The 22,893-nt window shown below is 39.6% G+C and overlaps 1 long non-coding RNA gene across 1 annotated transcript; it reads left to right on the top strand.

Moving 5' to 3' along the window:
• The first annotated feature begins 3,983 nt into the window (after window positions 1-3,983).
• LOC108530099 (uncharacterized) lies at window positions 3,984-22,893 on the top strand. The gene is made up of 3 exons (XR_001885756.1): window positions 3,984-4,065; window positions 5,941-6,051; window positions 22,810-22,893. It is a non-coding gene; the product is annotated as an uncharacterized LOC108530099 (long non-coding RNA).

Raw genomic sequence — 22,893 nt, 5'->3', positions numbered from 1 at the left:
GGCTAGGAAAACGGATCCCCTTCCCCCTTGCCCTCCCAGGTGAGGCGATGCCTCGCCCTGCTTCAGCTCTCGCTGGTCAGGCTGCAGCAGCTGACCAGCACCGATTGTCCGGCACTCCCTAGTGAGATGACCCCAGTACCTCAGTTGAAAATGCAGAAATCACCGGTCTTCTGTGTCGCTCGCGCTGGGAGTTGGAGACCGGAGCTGTTCCTATTCGGCCATCTTGCTCCGCCCTCCACACATATTTTTAAGAGCACATTTAGGTTTACAGAAAAACTGCATAGAAAGTACAGAGAGTTCCATATACTTCCTCTCCCTACCACCTTCCTCTGCTTAGTTTCTCCTATTAACATCTTGCAGTAGTCTGGTATATTAATTACAAGTAGTTTATCAAAGGATTACAACCAATTAACCACTATTGGTTCATATTATTAGCCGAAAGTCCATGGTTTACATTAGGGTTTACTCTTTCTATTGTATAGTTCTATGGGTTTTGACAAATTCATGATGTTCTATATCCACCATTATCATACAGTTTCACTGTCCTAAAAATGTCCTGCATTCTACCTATTCATCCATCTCCCCACCCCCCTGAACTCTTAGCAGGCACTGATGTTTTTATTATCTCCACAGTTTTATCTTTTCTAGAATGTTATATAGTTCAAATTATACAGTATGGAGCCTTTCAGATTGGCTTCTTTCACTTAGCAATATGCATTTAACTTTCCTCCTCATCTTTTCATGGCTTGGTAGCTTGTTTCTTTTTAGGGCTGAATAATATTCTATTGTCTGGATGTACCACAGTTTATCCATTCACTGAAGAATATCTTGGTTGCCTTCAAGTTTTATAAATAAAGCTGCTATAAACATCCGTGTGCAAATTTTTGTGTGGACATAGTTTTAAAATCCTTTGGGTAAATATTTATTTAGATAAAAATAAATTTATCTAGATTTATTGCCTATGTGATCTTTGAGAAGTTTTATAGTTTTATGTTTTACATTTAAGTCTATGGTCTATTTTGAATTGTGGCGCTATCTTTATTTTATTTGTTATATCTTACTTGTACTAGTACTGGATAGTACCAAGATTACTAGTACAAGTAAGATATAATCCATAGTCTCCAGGAAAACTCACAGACAGATACAGTAAAGCTTACTTTACTGTACCTGTCTTTACTGTACCTGTCTATGAGCTTTCCTGCAGATTTTGGGTTGTATCTTACTTGTACTAGTAATCTCATTACCAAGTAGGCCTCAAAAAATTAGTAAGTAATATCATTCCACTCTGCAACTCAACCATTCATAAAAGCAACACAGAGGCTGGAGGCTTACCAGCCTAAAGAAAAGATACAGAACTTTTTGATTTAAACCTTTGCTTGCATGCTGTCATAAACATGGAACAGCTATTTCCTCTAAGGACTTGCGCAGTGCTGCATGAAGGTCTCTGAATGTCAACAATGCTGTCCCCTTAAAAGACTAAGAATAGATGAGGCTTTTATTTTCATTGGAACTGGATTTACTTCTAGTGGCATCCTACAAAAGAATGCCCTGTGGCAAGGGGTCAGGGTGGTGGTGGAGAGTCAAAAGTTTGAGGATTATATGGCCACCCTCCCATCAATTCAATCCAATATGACTCACAGTTTCCTGGGTAAAATATGCTTTTTTTCTATTTATATGCTTATTGATTTAGAAATAAAAGCAAGCTCTGTAAGTAAGGAAAGAATATAGAATACTTTTTCTATTTCCAAAGCAAAGAAACATATCTTAACTCTTCTTTTGCCATGGAGAGACACACACACAAAAAATGTTCAGATCTATTTTTTGTATAGTGATCCAATGGTATAGTTTTTCTGTGATCATCGCAATTTCAAATAAATGTAATTTAACTTACATCTTTCAAAATTTTGTTTATATAAATAAATTCACAAGTCAGGAAAATTCTCTATTGGTCTGTATTGGAAGGTGTCCCTGGGACATTCTCCTTTTGGGGTTGGAGGCCACCAAGCAAATGTCAGTTTGGTTACAGACTCTTCCCTAAAGTGGTAGTGCCTAGGCCTTCAGTGTAAGTTGGACACTACAACTTAATTATAACGGCAGGTTTTGTTTAACACCAATGTGATATTTGCAATGAAAGCATGTGGTTGTTTATTAGGTACATATTTTTAAAGGATTGGTGGGATGTTTGTCATTGGTGGACAATTTAACCATGTAGTAAAAGTTGAAACTTTTACTACATTTCATGGGCAGTGTCTTGAGACTACAGGCATTTGAAGCAGGTTAGCTCTGCTCTCAACTTTCTGTTACAGCTAAGGATGAAAACCCTGAGGACTTCAGGTTGCTCAGAACTCAGACACCAGTTCTCTCCTTGATAACTACTAAGACTCACAGTTTCTTAATCTACCATCTGTCTTAACAGTATTGAAACTTTGAGCCTTGTTCAGCTTCCTTGGTGGAGTGATGAATTCCAGTAATAATGGCCATTAAAAGGATTTGCAGGAGGGGTGGCTCACACCTGTAATCCCATCACTTTGGGAGGCTGAGGCAAGTGGATCACCTGAGGCTGTGAGTTCAAGATCACTCTGGCCAACACAGCTCAACCTCATCTCTACTAAAGAAATACAAAATTTAGCCAGGTGTGGTGGTGTATGCTTGTAATCTCAGCTACTTGGGGGGCTGAGGCAGGAGAATCACTTGAGCATGGGAGGCAGAGGTTGCAGTGAGCCAAGATCACGCCACCGCACTCCACCCTGGGCAACAGAGTGAGACTGCGTCTCAAAAAACAAACAAACAAACAAATAGTGCTTACAAGAGGAACATGCATTCAGAAAATTTTCCCCCTCCCACTGTTCTTTTTTTTTTTCTTTCTGGGACAGTCTCATTCTGTCACCCAGGTTGGAGTGCAATGGCACAATCTCAGCTCACTGCAACCTCTGCCTCTTGGATTCAAGTGATTTTCCTGCCTCAGCCTCCTGAGCAGCACGCCCAGCTAATTTGTGTATTTGTAATAGAAACAGCGTTTCACCATGTTGCCAGGCTGGTGATCTCCTGACCTTGGGTGATCTGCCCGCCTCAGGCTCCCACAGTGTTGGGATTACAGGTGTGAGCCACTGCGCCCGACCACTCCCACTGTTATTTGAATCACATAAAGAGGCTAAGCAAAAATTGTGAATTGTGAATTAGCTTTCCTGTAACTCCTAATAAGTCTTTATAGATCAAGCCAAGAGAGCTTGCTAGGTAAGTCAGGCAGCTGCATCCATTTGCTTGATTGACTTACGTAACCCTTTAGCTGGTTTCTTCAACAGAAGGGCAGTTAGAATAGTGAGCCTCCGAGCACACAGTAATGATTTCTAGCTGCTGAGATTGGCGTGGAATCTTATCACTCTTTGGACAAAGGAATAAGGGGAATTATGAACACAGAAACAGTTTAAAATTCAAGGAAACAGTTTAAAATTTATCTGTTGTGTGCCACATAAAAACGTAAGTATTATTTCTAGTAATTGAAAATCTTAGGGTGAAGGATATAAGACAAAATATCAGTCGATATAGTGTTATCTCTATATAGTAGATAGAGAATTCTCATTTTTATAGATTTTTTTCATTTATAAAGCTTCATACACACACACACACACATATACACCTTATTTTGCAGAGTTAATGTTTCATTCAGGAAAGCCACTTCTGGCCTGAAGTGAGGGGCAGCTTCAGATTTTTGAGGTGACATAGGTAGGATGTTCCCATGAACTTTCCATTCTCCAGGCTTTTTTTGTGTGTTTGGGTACCTTGGTTTGATCTCTCTGCTTACTACATATCTTTCTAGCCAGTCAGTATTCAATTACTTTGGGACAGATTTGATGTTGGGTCTTGAGATCCCTTGAAGTCTAACCCTAGAGTCCAGGTTATTGTACATGAAATTACATAGTCAATCATTAAACATGGAGACTATAGGGTTAACACTTCCGTTATGGCCCTCCCCAGACCATTGGACCAAACCCAGAATGCTTAGAGGCCAAGCTCAACCCTGGACTTACTGAAGAGTGACTTACTGAAGGAGGAGCAGAGTCTGAGGTGAGGTGGAGTGAACAGAAATGGTGTTACCAATTGTCTGGCCTTTTTGGGTTTCACAGATGCATATTGGTGCAAATTGTATGCATTTCTCTTCTTCTGTGGGTGGATGCTGTGAGAAAGTGGGCGGTACAAAGGGAAGTGAATATGGAGAATATAACCATTTTGCTTCTGTTTAATCACAGTTTTGAGAAGGAAGCAGAAAGTCACTTGAAAGAGAGTTTTAGGTTACCTATGGATTTCAATTTTTTACGTCTAGGCATGTTCCCTGTTACCAGGAATAATCAAGAATCAGCTTGCCTCCAGGGGAGTGGGCCTTGTGCCTTGGCGTCTGCTTCAGGTCACTCTGTCTATGTGGCCAAGTGGATGCCATTTAAAGGGTTACTGGCCTCACCATAATGGGTTCAGAAGTAAATAAATGTGGGATTGTAGAGTCACTTAACCTATGCTGCAATTTTCATTGCAAACAACTTTTATTATTGAGGTGAAATTTATAAAATAAAAAGCTATTTTAAGGTGAACAATTCAGCAGCATTAGTGCATTCACAATGTTGTGCAACCACTGCCTTTATTTCGTTCCAAAACATTTTTGTTACTCCAAAATAAGACTTTGTACCAGTTAATGCTATTGTTTTACTCCCTATTCCCTCCTTCCTCCAGCCCCTGGAAACTGTCAATCTGCTTTCTGTTCACCTGTTTTGGATATTTCTTATAAATGGAACCATACAACATGTGGCATTAGGTTTTTAAGGTTCACAAATGCTGCAGCATGTATCAGTGTTTTGCTCCTTTTTATGGCTGAATAATATTCCATTATATGGATATACTACATTTTCTTTGTTCATTCATCCATCAGTGGTCATTTGGGTTGTTTCAACTTTTAACTATTGTGAATAATGCTGCCATGAACATTCATGTTGGATAGCAAATAACTGTTGCTCTTCTCTTTTTTGAGCCCCTTCAAAAGATGGGGGTTGGAGGAGTTTTGCCTGACTTCATTTTCACTTCTTCTGGTGAACCTCTTCAATTTTATTCTTATCCCAAATTCCAGCTTGGTTCCTCACTGAGTGATAACTAAGTCCCTGGTTAAATGACCTGTTTTGTATGTCATAGTATGTTGTATATATGTATATAATAGTATGTCCTGACCAATAAGTTTGGTATTGACCCTGGACATAGCCAAGAAGTGTTGGAAAGATGATTCCTGCACTGTGGCCAGTTATATGAATCCTAACTTAAAGAATTTCCATGATCAGAAATGATTTATTCAAAGCCTGGAAGATGTCAGCTCTTTGTGGTGGTGTGCCAGATTCCCTGGCCTTCAATCCTCCTCTTCCCTTCAGCCCACCACGGATCTCTGCCTCATGTCCCACTTTATGTAAAGCTATTAGGTTGGTGCAAAAGTAATTGCAGTTTTTGCCTTTAAATGCAAGGGCAAAACCCACAATTACTTTTGCACCACCCTAATAAAAGTTCATCTGTCTCTACTTCAGCCCTACAGGGCACTAAGTTCTGCTCCCCTGCATGAGTTCATCAGGTGTGTCCTGTCCTTGAAACTTAATGACATCATAACCTAAGACTCTCCATTATCACATTTCTTATTAGCACAATACTAACTTCTCTGATCTATACTTATCTTCTACTATTTCCATAAGCATTACCTCCATTTGTGCAAAATGGGCATCCCAATTCTTACTATTCAGTGTTGTTATTGAATAAAATAAGACCAGCAAAATAGCTAGCACAGTTTGTGGCACATGAAAGGTCCACGCTAAATGTAATCTCCCGGCTTCTTACCTCTCACTGAAGCTCTCTGAATTCAGCCCTGTGTCTGGTCCTTTCTGACCAACTGTTCTCTGCCTGTGTTCTTGATTTCAGCTCCGTTCCTTTGCCCACAACTGGGATGACTCCAAGCATGCATTCCGACCTCTCCAGTTAGGGTGAGGTGCTCAGTGAGTACAACTGTGGAAAGAACAAAGGGCTTCTCAGGTATGTCCAGCCAGCTTAACTTGAGAGGTTAAAAGTGTAATAAAGTAAGCCGACTCTCATGTTGAATGCCTTCTCATGATCATGTAGAAGCAAATTGATCTCCTGTGGGGAGAGATTCGCACACCATGCTGAATGAGCAAATGCTCCGAAATATCTGGGACAAATCTGCCTTCCACAAAGGCAATCTGAGGAGAGCTCAGAAGAGATGATATTTCATTTAGCATCGCTTATCAAATGTAGAAAATGATTTCAATAGTTGTGTTAAGGGTAGAAACGGGCCTTATCATCAATACAAGATGAGGTGCTTTCTGTCACTCTTCTGAATAACTGTAATCAAAACTGACAAAAAAACAGGTTAGGCTCTTAATATCTCTCAATTATATGAGGAGGAACTGGGATGACTTGAACACTGCAATTAAGTCTCTGAGGCCAAAGGTCTGTGGTGAAAACAGGCATAATTTTACAGTCCTTTCTAGTTGACAGTGAACTCAGCATTTCATCCTCCCAGTACCTAAGAGTGTCATAGCCTACACTTGCACCTGAACTAGTAATGGAATATGTGACAATGCACCTGGCACATAGCTAGTGCTTAATCAACAGTAGCGAGCAGTGTGTGTGTGTGTGTGTGTGTGTGTTTGGTGGGGGGAGTGAAGATTTCGCTCTCAAACATATGAGCAGAAACTCAATAAAGAATTAATTTTCATGGGAAATAAAAAAGGTTCCACCCAGCATACTTTGAAGAGCTATTATTATTCATTCTTCTTTAGTGCACAAGAGAAAAAGAGCAAAGTGGGGCAGGTAGCGGGAGATAAGAGATACGTTTAGATTTACTGCCTTAAGTAAAACATAAGTCTATTGCACAGTATTTGTATCAGGTTAGCCTTTTGTTATATAACAGGCCTTTCGTACATTGTCTTCACATAGCACTGAAGCTGCTTCAGAACAAAACTGTTCTCCAGGATTTCATGCACCTGAATCGTTGACTTTCCTACCACCCTCATACTTACTCTCTTTCAGAAATCTTACTCTTTGTCTCATCTCTCCCCACTTTGAGTTAGATGTGGATTCACCTCCTGACTCTACCTATCCATGTGAACTGAGTGAACCCTGGTGTCATCAGCTGGAACATGGGAACAATACAATACCTACCTTCTAAAGTTACTGTGAGGATGAAATAAGATAATGCATGAACAAGAAGTACATTACAAAGGGCTCCTTAAATGGTTCTTTCATTTCCTCTCTGGCTCTACCTACTTCTCTTCCTTTCTAGCATCGGTTAGGTCATCCTTCTGTAGAGACTACGGACAAAGAGACAAAGGCATCGGGCCTCCTGTATGCCTCCTCCATCCCAGTACACCCTGGCTCCCTATTTGTCTAAGAGAAGGAAACCAAGCCAAGGCACAAAAGCACAGAAGCAAGCATTGGCTGGGCACATGAAGTTGGTTATATAGAGGAGAAAAACTTTTCAGCTTCTTCTTAAGGCCTACACTAATGTAGCCTTAACCTAAGCCTTTAAATGTACCTCCCACCATCCCCACCATGTACAATAACAATTTTCTGACCCAGGAACAGGTATCTACCCCATCCCACTCTGCCTCTCTCTTTGGCCCCACACTGTTTTTACTGTTGTGATTTCCTCTGCGTGGAGCTCTGTTTACTCACTTCTCCTTTGAGAGGGCACAACTTGGTGAAACACACCTTTCCCAAGAAGCCTGTCTGCCCATTTATCAACCCTTCTTACACTGCTACAAGTCAAGGAATGCCAAGGATTGCCAGCAACCACCAGAAACTGGAAGAAGCAAGGAAGAATTTTTCCATAGAGCCTTCAGCAGGAGCATGGCCCTGCTGACACCTTGATTTTGGACTGCTAACTGCTGGAACTGTGAGAGAATAAATTTCTGTTGTTTTAGGCTACCCAGCTTATTATATTATATTTCATTACAGCAGATCCAGGAAACTAACACAATCAGGAAAAACTGAAACTTACTGATTACTGGCTTAAACAGTCCTCTTCCTATTTCAAAGTCTATTCACCTTTTGGAATACCAGTTACAAACTTACCTATTTCTCCTACTCCGAGCCCTCAGTGGATTGGCAAGTCAGAAGTTATTGAAGGAAGGTAGAGCAAGATGGTTGGATAGGAGCTGTCACCAATTATCCTCTCCACAGGAACACCAAATTGAACACACATCCACATAAAAAGCACTCGCATAAGAACCAAAATTCAGATGAGAGATTGCAGTACTTTCAAATTCATTTTATAATGCTAATATTTCCCTGATACCAAAACCAGACAAACACACTGAAAAAAAAAGGAACCTATAGGCCAATATCCCTGATGAACATTAATGCAAAAATCCTCAACCAAATCTAGCAAACCAAATTTAACGATACATTAAAGAGATAATTCATCATGACCAAGTGGGATTTATTCCAGAAATGCAAGGATGGTTCAACATATGCAAATTAATCAATGTGATATATATCCTATCATTAGAATGAAGGACAAAAATGATCATTTCAATTGATGCTGAAAAAACATTGATAAAATTCAATATCCTTTCATAATAAAAACCCTAAGAAAACTTGGTATTCAAGGAACATACCACAAAACAGTAAAAGCCATATATGACAGACCCATAGCTAATATCACGCTGAACAGGGAAAATCTTATAATCTTTCCTTTAAGACCTGAAATAAGACAAGGATATTCATTTTCACCACCGTTATTCAACCTAGTACTGGAAGTCCTAGCTGGAATAATCAGACAAGAGAAAGACATAAAGGGTATCCAAATTGGAAAGGAAGAAGGCAAATTATCCTCGTTTGCAAGTGATAGGATCTTATATTTGAGAAAAGCTGAAAACTCCACCCAAAAACTATTAGAACTGATAAACAAATTCAGTAAGTTTGGAGGATACAAAATCAACGTACATAAATCAGTAGCATTTCTATATGCCAATAGCAAACAATCTGAAAAAGAAATCAAGAAAGTAATCTTACGTATAGTAGCTACAAATAATATAAAATGCCTAGGGATAAACTTAAGCAAAGAAGTCGGAGATCTCTGCAATGAAAACTATAAAACACTCATGCAAGATATTGAAGAGGACACAAAAAATGAAAAGATATTTGGTGTTCATGGCTTGGAAGAATCAGTATTGTTAAAATGTCCATGCAAGGGCTGGGCATGTTGGCTCATGCCTATAATCCCAGCACTTTGGGAGGCCTAGGCAGGAGGATCACTTGAGGCTAAGAGTTTGAGGCCAGCCAACATGGGAAAACTCTGTCTCTACTATAAAAAAGTACAAAATTAGCTACTCAGGAGACTAAGCCATGAGAATTTCTTGAATCCCGAAGGCGGGGGTTGCAGTGAGCTGAGATTGCTGCTCCACTGCACTCCAGCCTGGGTGACAGAGCAAGACTCTGTTTAAAAATAAATAAATAAAATGTCCATACTACCCAAAGCAACCTACACATTCAATGTAACCCCTATCAAAATATTAATGACATTCTTCACAGAAATACAAAAAAAAAATCCTGAAATTGATATAGAACCACAAAAGACCCCAAATAGCCAAAGCTATCCTGAGCAAAAAGAACGAAACTGGAGGAATCACATTACCTGACTTCAAATTACACTACAGAGCTATACTAACCAAAGCAGCATGGCACAGGCATATAAACAGACATATAGGATGACTACAGTCAACAATAATTTATTGCACATTTAAAAATTACTAAAAGAATTTTATTAGATTGTTTGTAACACAAAGAAAGGATAAATGCATGGGGGTGATGGATACCCTACTTACCCTGATGCTATTATTGTGCATTGTATACCTATATCAAAATATATATTCCATAAATACATACACCTACTATGAACCCACAAAAATTAAAAGTAGAAAATTTTAAAACTTTCTTTTTTTTCTAAAACTCTAACTGGATACCCTGCATTTTTCTTTGCTAAATTTGGTAACCCTAATTGGGAAACATGTTGCAAAAGGCAAAGATGGGGAAATATATTGTATTCATTTGAAGTATGTTGGAGGGGTAGACTATGAAAGTGAATGCAGTTTTTTGACACTCTGCTGAGAGAACTGCCCCGACTTTCATTACTAGTATTCACTTCTTCCACCATGGGATTGTCACTGATTAGAAACACTTAGTTGCTGTGCCCCCTAAGGAAGCCCCTATGTATGAAAGCAGGTGGTTCCAAAGCCTGTTCTACACCTGCTCCTCCCTCACATCTTATGAGCCAGACCACTGGATCCCACAGAAGAAAAGGATCAGGGAGGTACTTTTTCTACAGAGAAGCACTAGATTCGCACAAGTGATATATCAAGCTTCTAATGTCCTTTTTCTCTTTTATTTGAATAATCATTTGTATAACTTTCCCATCTGGGTGTACATTTTAAACAAATGAAGCAGCTTCCTCTCACTAACATGTTTTCTCTTCCTTAAAATGATACCCTCTTCTAATTTTCTCTGTTGGTTTCATGCATCTCAGAGAAAGGAAACAAGCGTTCATTTTAGTAAATAAGCCATGGCTTTAAAAATGTTCTTACCGTTCCACACCCCAGAAAACAAGGAGATGAACACACACACACACACACAAACACACACACATGAATTAGAATTAACTACATTTTACAATATATTAAGCAACAAAATTACAATGCAAAACCATTGTAGCACCCTTTTGATTGCTCTGAACTCCACCCCTCCCTGTCAAACAATAGAAAGGGGAAAGTGCTTTAAACTCTCGCTAGGGTGTGGCTGCTGTCTGCCGCCTTCTCTCCGAACTGTCTTGCAGCTGCAGAAGAGCAGCCAAAGCTCCTGCAGACTTCGTGTTGGAACTTTACACAAACATTCATTCCAACAAAGAACACAGCACGTAGCAGGAAAACACACTGCACTTATTCTTGTTAGTATAAGGGCAGATAGCTTCTCTATTTTTATCTTTACCTTGATCGAAACAAAAACAGGTAAATGGAAGAGCAGACACCTTTTTGTAAAACAAGTCATTGTCCTATTCCTCTATTCTATTCACTCAAGTGATTCCATTGGGGACCCCTGAGCTGTGAAGGACAGGGCTCTGCCTCCACTTTTTCATCTTTCTCCTTAACTCAAAGAAGTCTGGCTTTTACTTCCAACCACTCAACTGACACTGTCTTTCAAAGTTCACCAGTAGCTAGGGTGTCCAAACAGGGATGCTTCTGAGAGTGAAAAAAAGATGCTACTAATAATTACCCTGGGACAACAGGCATAAATGCAAACAGTCTCATCAAGAACCTCCCATCTTGGCCAGGTGCGGTGGCTCAAGCCTGTAATCCCAGCACTTTGGGAGGCCGAGATGGGCGGATCACGAGGTCAGGAGATCGAGACCATCCTGGCTAAAGCGGTGAAACCCCGTCTCTACTAAAAAATACAAAAAACTAGCCGGGTGAGGTGGCGGGTGCCTGTAGTCCCAACTACTCAGGAGGCTGAGGCAGAAGAATGGCCTAAACCTGGGAGGCGAAGCTTGCAGTGAGCTGAGATCCGGCCACTGCACCCCAGCCTGGGCTACAGAGAGAGAGACTCCGTTTCAAAAAAAAAAAAAAAAAAAAATACACACAAAAAAATTAGCTGGGTGTGGTGGCACATGCCTATAGTCCCAGCTATTGGAGGCTGAGGCGGGAGAATCGCTTGAACCCAGGAGGCAGATGTTACAGTGAGCCGAGATTGCACCATTGCTTTCCAGCCTGGGTGACAGAGTGAGACTCCGTCTCAAAAATAAATAAGTAAGTAAGTAAGTAAGTAAATAAATAAATAAATAAAAACAGGGAGAAAGAGGAAAGACTAGGGTGAAGCAAAGGGGTTTCAGGGTCTAGGATTACACAGGGGAGGGGTCTTGAGAGGAAGAGTCCTTGAAAAGACTGGTTAGAAAAGGCCTAAGGCAAGCACTGAGGTAAAGGGTCTAACGTCAGAGAAGAGCCACACCTCTTCACAAAGGTTAGAGAATGGAGACAATGAACATAGAAGCAGCATGGTGAGAGCTATGAGACTTCATCATGGATAGTGGAGGGAAAGCAGCAGAAGCATTTGTTGTTTTTTGGTTTTTGGTTTCTTTTTTGAGACCAAGTCTCACTCTGTTGCCCAGGCTGGAGTGCAGTGGTGCGATCTCAGCTCACTGCAACCTCTGCCTCCTGGGTTCAAGCAATTCTCCTGCCTCAGCCTCCTCAGTAGCTGGAACTACAGGCGCACACCACCACGCCTGACTAATTTTGGTATTTTTAGTAGAGACAGGGTTTCACCATGTTGGCAGGCTATTCTTGAACTCCCAATCTCAAATTGTCCGCCCACTTTGGCCTCCCAAAGTGCTGGGATTACAGCGTGAGCCACCACGCCAGGCCTGAAGTATTTAAGACACAATGAGATGTTGCTTTGTCTCTTTATCTAATTACTGTGATGCACAATGAAGTGAATCAGACCTGTCAGTGTCTCCAGAGAGATTACAATTCCAGAGAAGACAAAACACCAATATGAAATTTAGGACGAAATATGATGAGTTGAGTTGGAAAACCTCATTTAGTTAAACTAAGCTTCCTAGAAATATCTTCCTGCTAAATATTTGTTAACCTGGCTTAATACAGAAGGAAAACACAAAATAATATAAACAGCATGGTAGAAATGACATGGTACATTGTATTAGGTATTATAAGTAATCTAGAGATGAATTAAAGTATATGGGAGGATGTGCATAGGTTATATGCAAATACTGCACCATTTTATACCAGGGACTTGAACATCTGTGGATTTTGGTATCTGCAGATGATCCTGGAGCCAATCCCCAATGAATACTGAGAGACAACTGTATATACACACGTACAAATTCACACACGTGTGCATATATACACATACGCGTGCATGCACACTCACACATGTAGACATGCACATGTCATTTGAGTCAAATCTACATGAACCTTACCTGGAGTTTTCTGTTTATTCACAGAACTGCCTAGAGGCACTAGAATACCAAGTTAGAAATCAACTTGAAACAACATTTACTCAGCTACTATTTACTAGGGAGTGCTGCCTGCCACGAATTGTTCCAGGGACTTACAGTGTTGTGATGAACACAAAAGCTCCTGCAGCCACAGGACTTACATCCCACTGGGGAGGCAGACAGTGAACATAACATATAAATGTTTAACATAAAATCAGATCATGGTGTGTACAATGAAAGAAGATAGAGGAGGTGGGGGTGTAGAGAGACAGTGCCTGTGTAGGATGGGCTCACACTATTTTAATTGGGGATCAGTGAAGGCTTCCTGAGATGGTGGCATTTATGTAGGAAAAGGAATGAAAAGAGGCGTGAGTCATGTGAAGAGTGGGGAGAAGAGCACTCCAGGATGAGGAAATCACAAGGGGAAAGGCCATGGGTGTGCTTGGAAGCTCAAGGGATGGCAAGGAGCCTAGTGTGACCTGAGCAGTGAGATGAGAGGGTATTGGGAAATTAGGTCAGAGGGGTAGCTCTGGCTAGGACACTGTGACATTTGCAAGCGAAAGCAAAGATTCTGGACTTTAAGAGATACTGATCTTAGTTTTGAAAAATGAGAAGAGTCATCCAGCAGATAAGGAGGAAGAAAAATTCTAGACCAAGGAAACAGCATGTGCAATGGTACGAAGGAGTGGCTGGCTTTGCGTCTTCAGTTGAGTTTCTGAGAGTTGATATCAGTAGAATCAAGGCTAAGAGGTGGTGAGCCTGTGCGTAGTTCGAGGCCAGGCTAAAATGTTCACAATGCACAACTCACCACCAGACCAGCCCCGATGGGTTCTCCTGAATGGGAGGTGAGCCCAGTGTGCCAGCAGGTTCTGAGAGGAGAGGTCAGTTCAGAGACACGCCATCATTGACAGAGAGAAGAGTTAGTCCAAGCCCATGCTTTCTTCTGCAGCCATTATTTTCTCTTTTCTGGGCTCAGAAGCAGAAGTCTCGGGAACCTACTGCTCCTGAAGATGGGATCAATTACACACAAAGGTGGAGGTCTGTGCCCCTGGAGTGGGAAGGTTGAAGGAACAGAAGAAGCCTCATGAACAAATGGGCAGTTTGCACAAGGAAATATGGACAAAAGAGTGAAATCGCCACAAAGCGTGACGCTCCTTGCTGTGAGCAAGGCTGGGTCTCATGGGACAGAGTTTCTGACAAATGCTGCTTTCTCTCTGAGAAGGGCCTGTTCCTGCAGGCCCAATTCAATCTTATCTCTGTTAAGTATCTGATCGCTGCTTACCCATCAGCACACCATGAAACAAAACAGGCCAGGCATCTTAGAGTGACCTCCTAAGCATGGAACAGGGAATTCTATGTTCTGAACTAAGATAGCCCTTGGCAAAATTGTGCAACAGTTGAGGCTGCTGTTTACTAACTCCCACATCCACTTGCAGGCCAGGACTTTGCTTTGGTCCCAGCAGGGGTGTTAGCTGATGAGGCTGGATGTGTTACGCCATAACACTGTATGTTGGAAGGGGCCTTCATATAGAATGTTTGAAGGTTTCTGCTTCAGGGACCTTGTTTCTAAAGGGCTGAGGGGTGGCATGAGACAGGAAGAGATCTGCCTTACTCCTGAGAGAGGCGACTGGAACACTGCCTCCATTCTCTTTATCTACAGAGAAAGAAAGTGATTTTAGAAGATTGGTCTGACTGAAAGTTTCTGGAGTGATGGGAAAGGGGTATGATTGGATAGTGCTTGCCTTACACTGTGAGAATTATGTGTTCCTTCATTCTTTGACCAAAATTTATTGAGTGCCTCCTGTAGACTGGGCATTGTTCAAGGTGCCATGGTTATAGCAGTAAACATATTTCTGTTGTTTCATATTTTAAATATTTTAAACAGTAAGAACAGAATCAAAAGACGTTGGTAAAAATCCTTGCCCTCCCTTGGTGTACCTTAATAATGAGTCATCACAGAACATTCTACAGCAAGCTTGTCCAACTCCCAGTCTGCGGGCTGCATGCAGCCCAGGACAGCTTTGAATGTGGTCCAACAAATTTGTAAACTTTCTTAAAACATTATGAAATTTTTTTGCAATTTTTTTTTTTTTTGAGATGGAGTCTCACTCTGTCACCAGGCTAGAGTGCAGTGGCACAATCTCGGCTCACTGCAACCTCTGCCTTCCGAGTTCAAGCATTTCTCCTGCCTCAGCCTCCTGAGTAGCTGGGCATACAGGCATGCCACGCCCGGCTATTTTTGGTATGTTTTAGTGAGATGGGATTTCACCATATTGGCAGGATGGTCTCATTGCTTGACCTCATGATCGTGCCCACGCCTCAGTCCTCCCAAAGTGCTGGGGATTACAGGCGCTGAGCACTGAGCCTGGGTCTCACAATTTTTTTTTTTTTTTTTTTTTTTTTAGTTATATTAGGTGTTGGTGTATTTTATGTATGGCCTAAGACAATTGTTCCAGTGTGGCCCAGGGAAGCCAAAAGATTGGACACCCCTGATCTAGAACAATAGAAGGGTCTGGTAGCTGGCTAGATTATTTGGGGGAATTCAGGAGATGTCAATCGTTTCTTTAAAAAATACTTATTTTAATGTTTTAAAACTTATTTTAATTTTGTGGGTACATAGTAGATGTATATATTTATGTGGTACATGAAACATTTTGATACAGGTACACAATGTGTAATGACCATATCAGGGTAAATGAGGTATCCATTACCCTATGCATTTATCCTTTCTTTGCGTTATAAATAATCCAGTTATACTCTTTTAGTTATATTTAAATGTCCAATAAATTATTGTTGATTGTAGTCATCCTGCTGTGCTATCACATACTAGATCTTACTCACTCGATCTAACTATATTTTTGTACCAGTTAACCATCCCCATTTCCACCACTGCCCCTCCATTCCCAGCCTCTGGTAACCAGCCTTCTACTCTATCTCTGTGAGTTCAATTGTTTCAATTTTTAGTTCCCACAACTAAGCAAGAACATGTGAAGTTTGTCTTTCTGTGCCTGGTTTATTTCACTTAACATAAAGTCTTCCAGTTCCATCCATGTTGTTGCAAATGACTGGATCTCATTCTTTTTTATGGCTGAATAGTACTCCATTGTGTACAAGTACCACATTTTCTTTATGCACTCATCTGTTGATGGACACTTAGGTTGCTTCCAAGTCTTAGCTATTGTGAATAGTGCTGCAAGAAACATGGGAGTGCAGCTATCTCTTGGACATAGTGATTTTCTTTCTTTTGAGTATATACCTAGCCATGGAGTTTTCTGGATTATATGGTAGCTCTATTTTTAGATTTTTTTGAGGAACCTCCAAACTGTTCTCCATAGTGGTTGTACTAACTTACATTTCCACCAACAGTGTATGAAGGTGGCCTTTTTTCCACATGTTCCCCAGCATTCATTATTGCCTGTCTTTTGAATAAAAGCCATTTTGACTGGGGTGAGTTAGTATCTCGTACTTTTGATTTGCATTGCTCTGATGACCAAGGATTCTGAGCACCTTTTCATATGCCTGTTTGCCATTCGTATGTCTTCTTTTGAAAAATGTCTATTCAGATCTTTTTCCCATTTTTAAATTGGATTATTAGATTTATTTTTCCCTATTGAGTTGTTTGAGTTCCTTATAAGTCTGGTTATTAATCCCTGGTCAGATGGATGGTTTGCAAATATTTTCTCCCATTCTGTGGATTATCTCTTCACTTTGTTGATTGTTTCATTTGCTGTGCAGAAGCTTTTAAACTTGATGTGATCCCATTGGTCCATTTTTGCTTTGATTGCCTGTGCTTGTGGGGTATTACTCAAGAAATCGTTGCCCAGATTAATGTCCTGGAGAGTTTCCCCAATGTTTTCTTGTAGTAGTTTCATAGTTTGAGGTCTCAGATTTAAGTTATTAATTTATTTTGATTTGATTTTTGTATGTAGTAAGAGATAGGGATCTAGCTTCATTCTTCTGCATATGGATATCCAATTTTCCTAGCAGCATTTACTGAAGAGACTGCCCTTTGTGCAAAGTATGTTCCTGCGACTTTTGTCAAAAATGAGTTTACTCTAGGTGTATGAGTTTGTTTCCAGGTTCTCCACTCTGTTCCATTTGTCTATTGGTCTGTTTTTATGCCAGTATCATGCATTTTGGTTACTATATCTCTGTAGTATAATTTTATGTCAGGTAATGTGAGCCCTCTAGCTTTGTTCTTTTTGCTCAGGATAGCTTTGGCTGTTCTGGGTCTTTTGGGGTTCCATATCAATTTTAGGATTTTTTTTTCTATTTCTGTGAAGAATGTCATTGGTATTTTGATAGGGATTGCATTGAATCTGTAGATTGCATTGGTTAGGATGAACATTTTAACATTGATTTTTCCAGTTTTTTGTGTCCTCTTCAATTTCTTGAATCAATGTTTTATAGTTTTCATTGTAGAGATCTTTTAGTTCTTTGGTTAAGTTTATTCCTACTTATTTTATATTATTTGTAGCTACTGTAAATAAGATTATTTTCTTGATTACTCTTTCAGAATGTTTGCCGTTGACATGTAGAAATGCTACTGATTGGGCGGACGCAGTGGCTCACACCTGTAATCCCAGAACTTTGGGAGGCCAAGGTGGGCAGGTCACTTGAGACCAAGAATTCGAGATCAGCTTGGCTAACATGGTGAAAACTAAAACTATAAAAATTAGCCAGGCGTGGTTGTGCACGCCTATAATCCTAACTACTCGGGAGTCTGACACATGAGAATAACTTGAACCCAGGAGGTGGAGGTTGCAGTGAACTGAGATCACACCACTGCACTCCAGCCTGGGTGACAGAGTGAGACTCTGTTTAAAAAAAAAAAAAAACTATTGATTTATGTATGTTGATTTTGTATTCTGCAACTTCACTGAATTTGCTTACCAATTCTAATAGTTTTTTTTAATGGAATCTTTAGTTTTTTTCAAATATAAGATCATATCATTTGCAAACAAGGATAATTTGACTTCTTCCTTTCCAATTTGGATGACCTTTATTTCTTTTGTTTGATTGCTCTAGCTAGGACTTCCAGTACTATGTTGAATAACAGTGGTGAAAGTGAGCATCCTTGTCTTGTTCCAGATCTCGAGGAAAGGCTTTCAGTGTTTTTGTGTTTAGTATGATACCAGTTGTGCGTCTGTCATATATAGCTTTTACTGTGTTGTGGTATGTTCTGTGAATACCCAGTTTTTTTAGTATTTTTTTTTAATCATGAAGGGATATTGAATTTTATCAAATGCTTTTTTAGCATCAGTTGAAATGATCATGTGATTTTTGTCCTTCATTCTACTGATATGATGTATCACGTTGATCGATTCGTGTATGTTGAACTATCCTTGCATCCCTGGGATAAATCCCACTTGGTCATGATAAATGGTGTTTTTAATCTGTTGTTGAATTTGGTTTGCTAGTATTTGGTTGAGGATTTTTGCATTAATGTCCATCAGGGAAATTGGCCTTTAGTTTGATTTTTTGTGTGTCTTTGGTTTTAGTATCAGGGTAATACTGGCCTCATAGAATGAGTTAGGAAGTATTCCCTCGTCTTCTATTTTTCAGAGTAGGATTGGTATTAGTTGTTCTTTAAATATTTGGTACAATTCAGCAGTGAAGCCATCAGGTCCCGGGCTTTTATTTACTGGAGATTTTTCTTGTTTCAGCTTTGATCTTGTTACATTTTATTGGTCTGTGCAGGTTTTGGATTTCTTCATTGTTCAATCTTGGTAGGTTATATATGTCTAGGAATTTATCCATTTCTTCTAGATTTTCCAACGTATTGGCTTATAGTTGTTCATAGTAGCCTCTGATAATCTTTTGCATTTCTACAGTATCAGTTATAATGTATCCTTTCTCATCCTCGGTATTATTTATTTGGGTATGTCTCTTTTTTTCTTAGTATGGCTAAAGCTTTGTCTATTTTGTTTATCTTTTCAAAAACCTAACTTTTCATTTCATTTGTTTTTGTATTGTTTTCTGTGTTTAAGTTTCATTTATTTCTGCTCTGATCTTTATTATTTCTTTTCTTCTACTGATTTTGGGTTTAGTTTACTTTGGCTTTCCTAGTTCTTTAAGATGCATTATTAGTTTGTTTATGTGAAGTTCTTCTACTTTTTTTGATATAGATACTTAGAGCTGTACACTTCCCTCTTAGTACTGCTTTCACTGTATCCCATAGGTTTTGGTAGGTTGTGCTTCCATGTTCATGTGTTTCAAGAAATTTTTAAATTTCCTTCTTCATTTGTTTATTGGCTCACTGGTCATTCAGGAGCACATTGTTTAATTTTCATGGTTTTTTTTTTTTTTTTTTTTGTAGTTTCCAAATTCCTCTTGTTATTGATTTCTGGTTTTATTTCACTATGGTCAGAGATGATATTTGATATAATTTCATTTTTTTGAATCTTTAAAGACTTGTTTTGTGGCCTATCATAAGGTCTATTCTTGAGAATGATCCATGGGCTGAAGAGAAGAGTGCATATTCTACAGCCATTGCATTTACGTTCTGTAAATATCTGTTAGGTTCATTTGCTCTGTAGTGCAGGTTAAGTCCAGTGTTTCTTTGTCAGTTTTCTGTCTGGATGATGTGTCTAATGCTGAAGGTGGGGGTGTCAAAATGTCCTGATATCATTGTATTGGAGTCTGTGTCTCTCTTTAGCTTTAATATTTACTTTATATATCTGGGTGCTCCAGTGTGGGTACACACATATTTACAACATATATTTGCAGCTCATTGTATAATGTTAAAGGGTTCAAGTCAGCAAGAGGATATAAACATAGACCCCAATACAATGATAAAAGGACACTTCATATTTATAAGGGTATATTCATATTCTTCATGTTATAATATAAATATACTTATATATTTATATTATATTTACATATAAATATATCCTATGTATTTATATGTTTATATCCTCTTGCTGACTTGAACCCTTTATCGTTATATAATGACATTCTTTGTCTCTTTTTATAGTTTTGTCTTGAATTCTATTTTGTCTGATACAGGTATAGCTACTTCTGCTCTTTTTTTGGTTTCCATCTGAATGAAATATGTTTTTCCATTCCTCGATTTTCAGTCTATGTATGTCTTTGTAGGTAAAGTGTGTTTCTTGTAGGCCACAGATTATTGGCTCTTTTTTTGTTTGTTTGTTTGTTTGTTTTAAATCCATTCAGCCACTCTGTGATCGGAGAGTTTAGTCCATTTCCATTAAATGGTATTTTTGATCAGTGAGGACTTGCTCTTGCCATTTTGTTATTTGTTTTCTGTTATTTGTCTTCTCTTCCTTCTTTCCTTCCTGTCTTCCTTTCAGTCAAGGTGACCTTCTCTGTTGGTATGTTTTAATTTCTTGGTTTTTATTTTTTGTGTATCTGTTGTATGATTGTTGATTTGAGTTTACCATGAGACTTGCAAATAATATCTTACAATCCATTATTTTAAACCTGTAACAACTTAGTACTGATTGTGTAAACAAAATAACAACCAAGAAAGAAAACTAATACACAAGCAAAGAGAAACAAGCAGAGAAACAAACAAGCAAAGAGAAAAGTAATGAAAGCTCTACATTTTAACTACATCCCCTGCTTTTAACTTTTGTTGATTTATGTCTTATTATACTCTCTGTGTCTCAAATAGTTGTTGTAGTCACTATTTTTTATTGGTTCATCTTTTAGTCTTTCTACTCAAGATCTGAGGAGTTTATACATCACAACTACAGTGTTACAATATTCTGTGTTTTTCTGTGTGCTTACTATTACCAGTAAGTTTTGTACCTTCAGATGATTTCTTGTTGTTCATTAATTTTATTTTCTTTCAAATTGAAGAACTCTGTTTACCTTGTTTTGTAGGTCAGGTCTGATGTTGATGAAATCCCTCAGCTTTTGTTTGTCTAGGAAAGTCTTTCTTTCTCTTTCATGTTTGATGGATACTGTCACTGGATATACTATTCTAGGATAAAATATTTTTTCTTCAGCATTTGAAATACATCGTGCCACTCTCTCCTGGTCTGTAAGGTTTCTGCTGAGAAGTCTGCTGCCAGATGTATTAGAGCTTTATTGTAGGTTGTTTCTTTTCTCTTGTTGTTTGCAGATCCTTTCTTTATCCTCGACTTTTGGGAGATTGATTATTAAATGTCTTGAGGCAGTCTAATTTGTTTTCATTCTGCTAGGTATTCTATAACATTCTTGTACCTGAATAGCGATATTTTTCTCTAGGTTTGGGAAGTTCTCTGATATTATCCCTTTGAATGAACTTCCTACCCCTCTCTCTCTCTCTACCTCTTCTTTAAGGCCAATCACTGTTAGATTTGCCCTTTTCAGGTTATTTTCTAGATCATGTAGGTGTGCTTCATGCTTTTTTATTTGTTTTTCTTTTGTCTCCTCTGACTGTATTTTCAAATAGCCTATCTTCAAGCTCACTAATTCGTTCTTCTGCTTGATCAATTCTGCTGTTGTTACTCTGATTCATTCTTCAGTATGTCAATCACACTTTTCAACTCTAGAATTTTTGCTTGTTTCTTTTTCAAATATTTCACTCCTTTTGTTACATTTATCTGATAGGATTATGAATCCCTTTTCTGTGTTATCTTGAGTTTCAGTGAGTTTCTTCAAAACAGCTATTTTGAGTTCTCTGTCTGAAAGGTCACATATCCCTGTCTCTCTATGATTGGTCCCTGGTACCTTATTTTGTTTGTTTGGTGAAATTATGTTTTGCTGGATGGTGTTGATGTTTGTTGATATTCATCAGTGTCTGGTCATTGAAGAGTTAGGTATTTACCATAGTCTTCACAGTCTGGGCTTGTTTCTACTTGTTCTTTTTAGGAAAGAGTTTCAGGTGTTTGAAGGGACTTGGTGTTGTTATCTAAGTTTTTGATCATTGCACCAGTATCTGCATTTGTGGGCACCCCAAGCTCAGCAATGGTGTGTCTCTTGTAGACTCATAGAGGTACCACCTAGGTGGTCTTAAATAAGATCCGTAAGAATTCTCTGGATTATGAGACAGAGAAATTTTTGTTCTCTTCCTTTACTTTCTCCCCAAGAAACAGCATCTCTCTCTCTCTCTTTCATTCTCTGCAAAGCTGCCTGTTCCTGGGGGAGGCCTGACACGAGCACCGCTGAGGCCACCAACACTGGCACTGCTGTGTGTTAGACTTGGAACCAGCACAGCAATGGGTCTTGCTGAAGGCCCGCAGTAACCACTGTCTAGCTACTGCCTATGTTTGTGCAAAGGCCCAAAGGCTCTACAATCAGCAGATGATTAAGCCAGTCAGGCTTGTGTCTTTCTGTTCAGGGTTGTGAGTTCCCCAATCCTGGGTGGGTCCAGAGATGCTATTTGGGAGCCAGGACCTGGAGTCAGAAACCATAGAAATCTAACTGGTGTCTCCCACTGCAGCTGAGCTGGCACCCAAGCAAGAAAACAAAGTTATTCTCACTCTTCTCTCCCTTTTCCACAATGAGAGCAGTCTCTCTCCATGGCCACCAACACCCCAGGCTTGTGGCAAGTACCACCTGGCTAGCACTGATGTTCACTCAAGGCCCAAGGAGCCCTCAGTCAGTTTGTCATGAATGCTGCCAGGCCTGGGACTCTCTCTTCAGGGACGTGGGCTTTCCTCTGCCCCAGCGCAGGTCTAGAAATGTCATCCAAGGGCCAAGGCCTGGAATTGGGGACACCAAAAGTCCACTTGATCCTCTACCCCACTGTAGCTAAAGTGGTACCTAAGCTGCAAGACAAAATCCCCTTTGCTCTTATCTTTCCTTTTCTCAAGCAGAAGCAGTCCCTCACAATCACCACACCTGGGCATGTGCCAAGTCTCATCTGAAGTCAGCGCAGCTCTGAGTCTCACCCAAGGCTC

Source organism: Rhinopithecus bieti, unplaced genomic scaffold (assembly GCF_001698545.2).
Source record: "Rhinopithecus bieti isolate Rb0 unplaced genomic scaffold, ASM169854v2 scaffold_1304, whole genome shotgun sequence".
Classification (NCBI taxonomy): Eukaryota; Metazoa; Chordata; class Mammalia; order Primates; family Cercopithecidae; genus Rhinopithecus; species Rhinopithecus bieti.
Note: the sequence above shows the minus strand (reverse complement) of the source record. Positions and strands in the feature narration are given on the sequence as shown.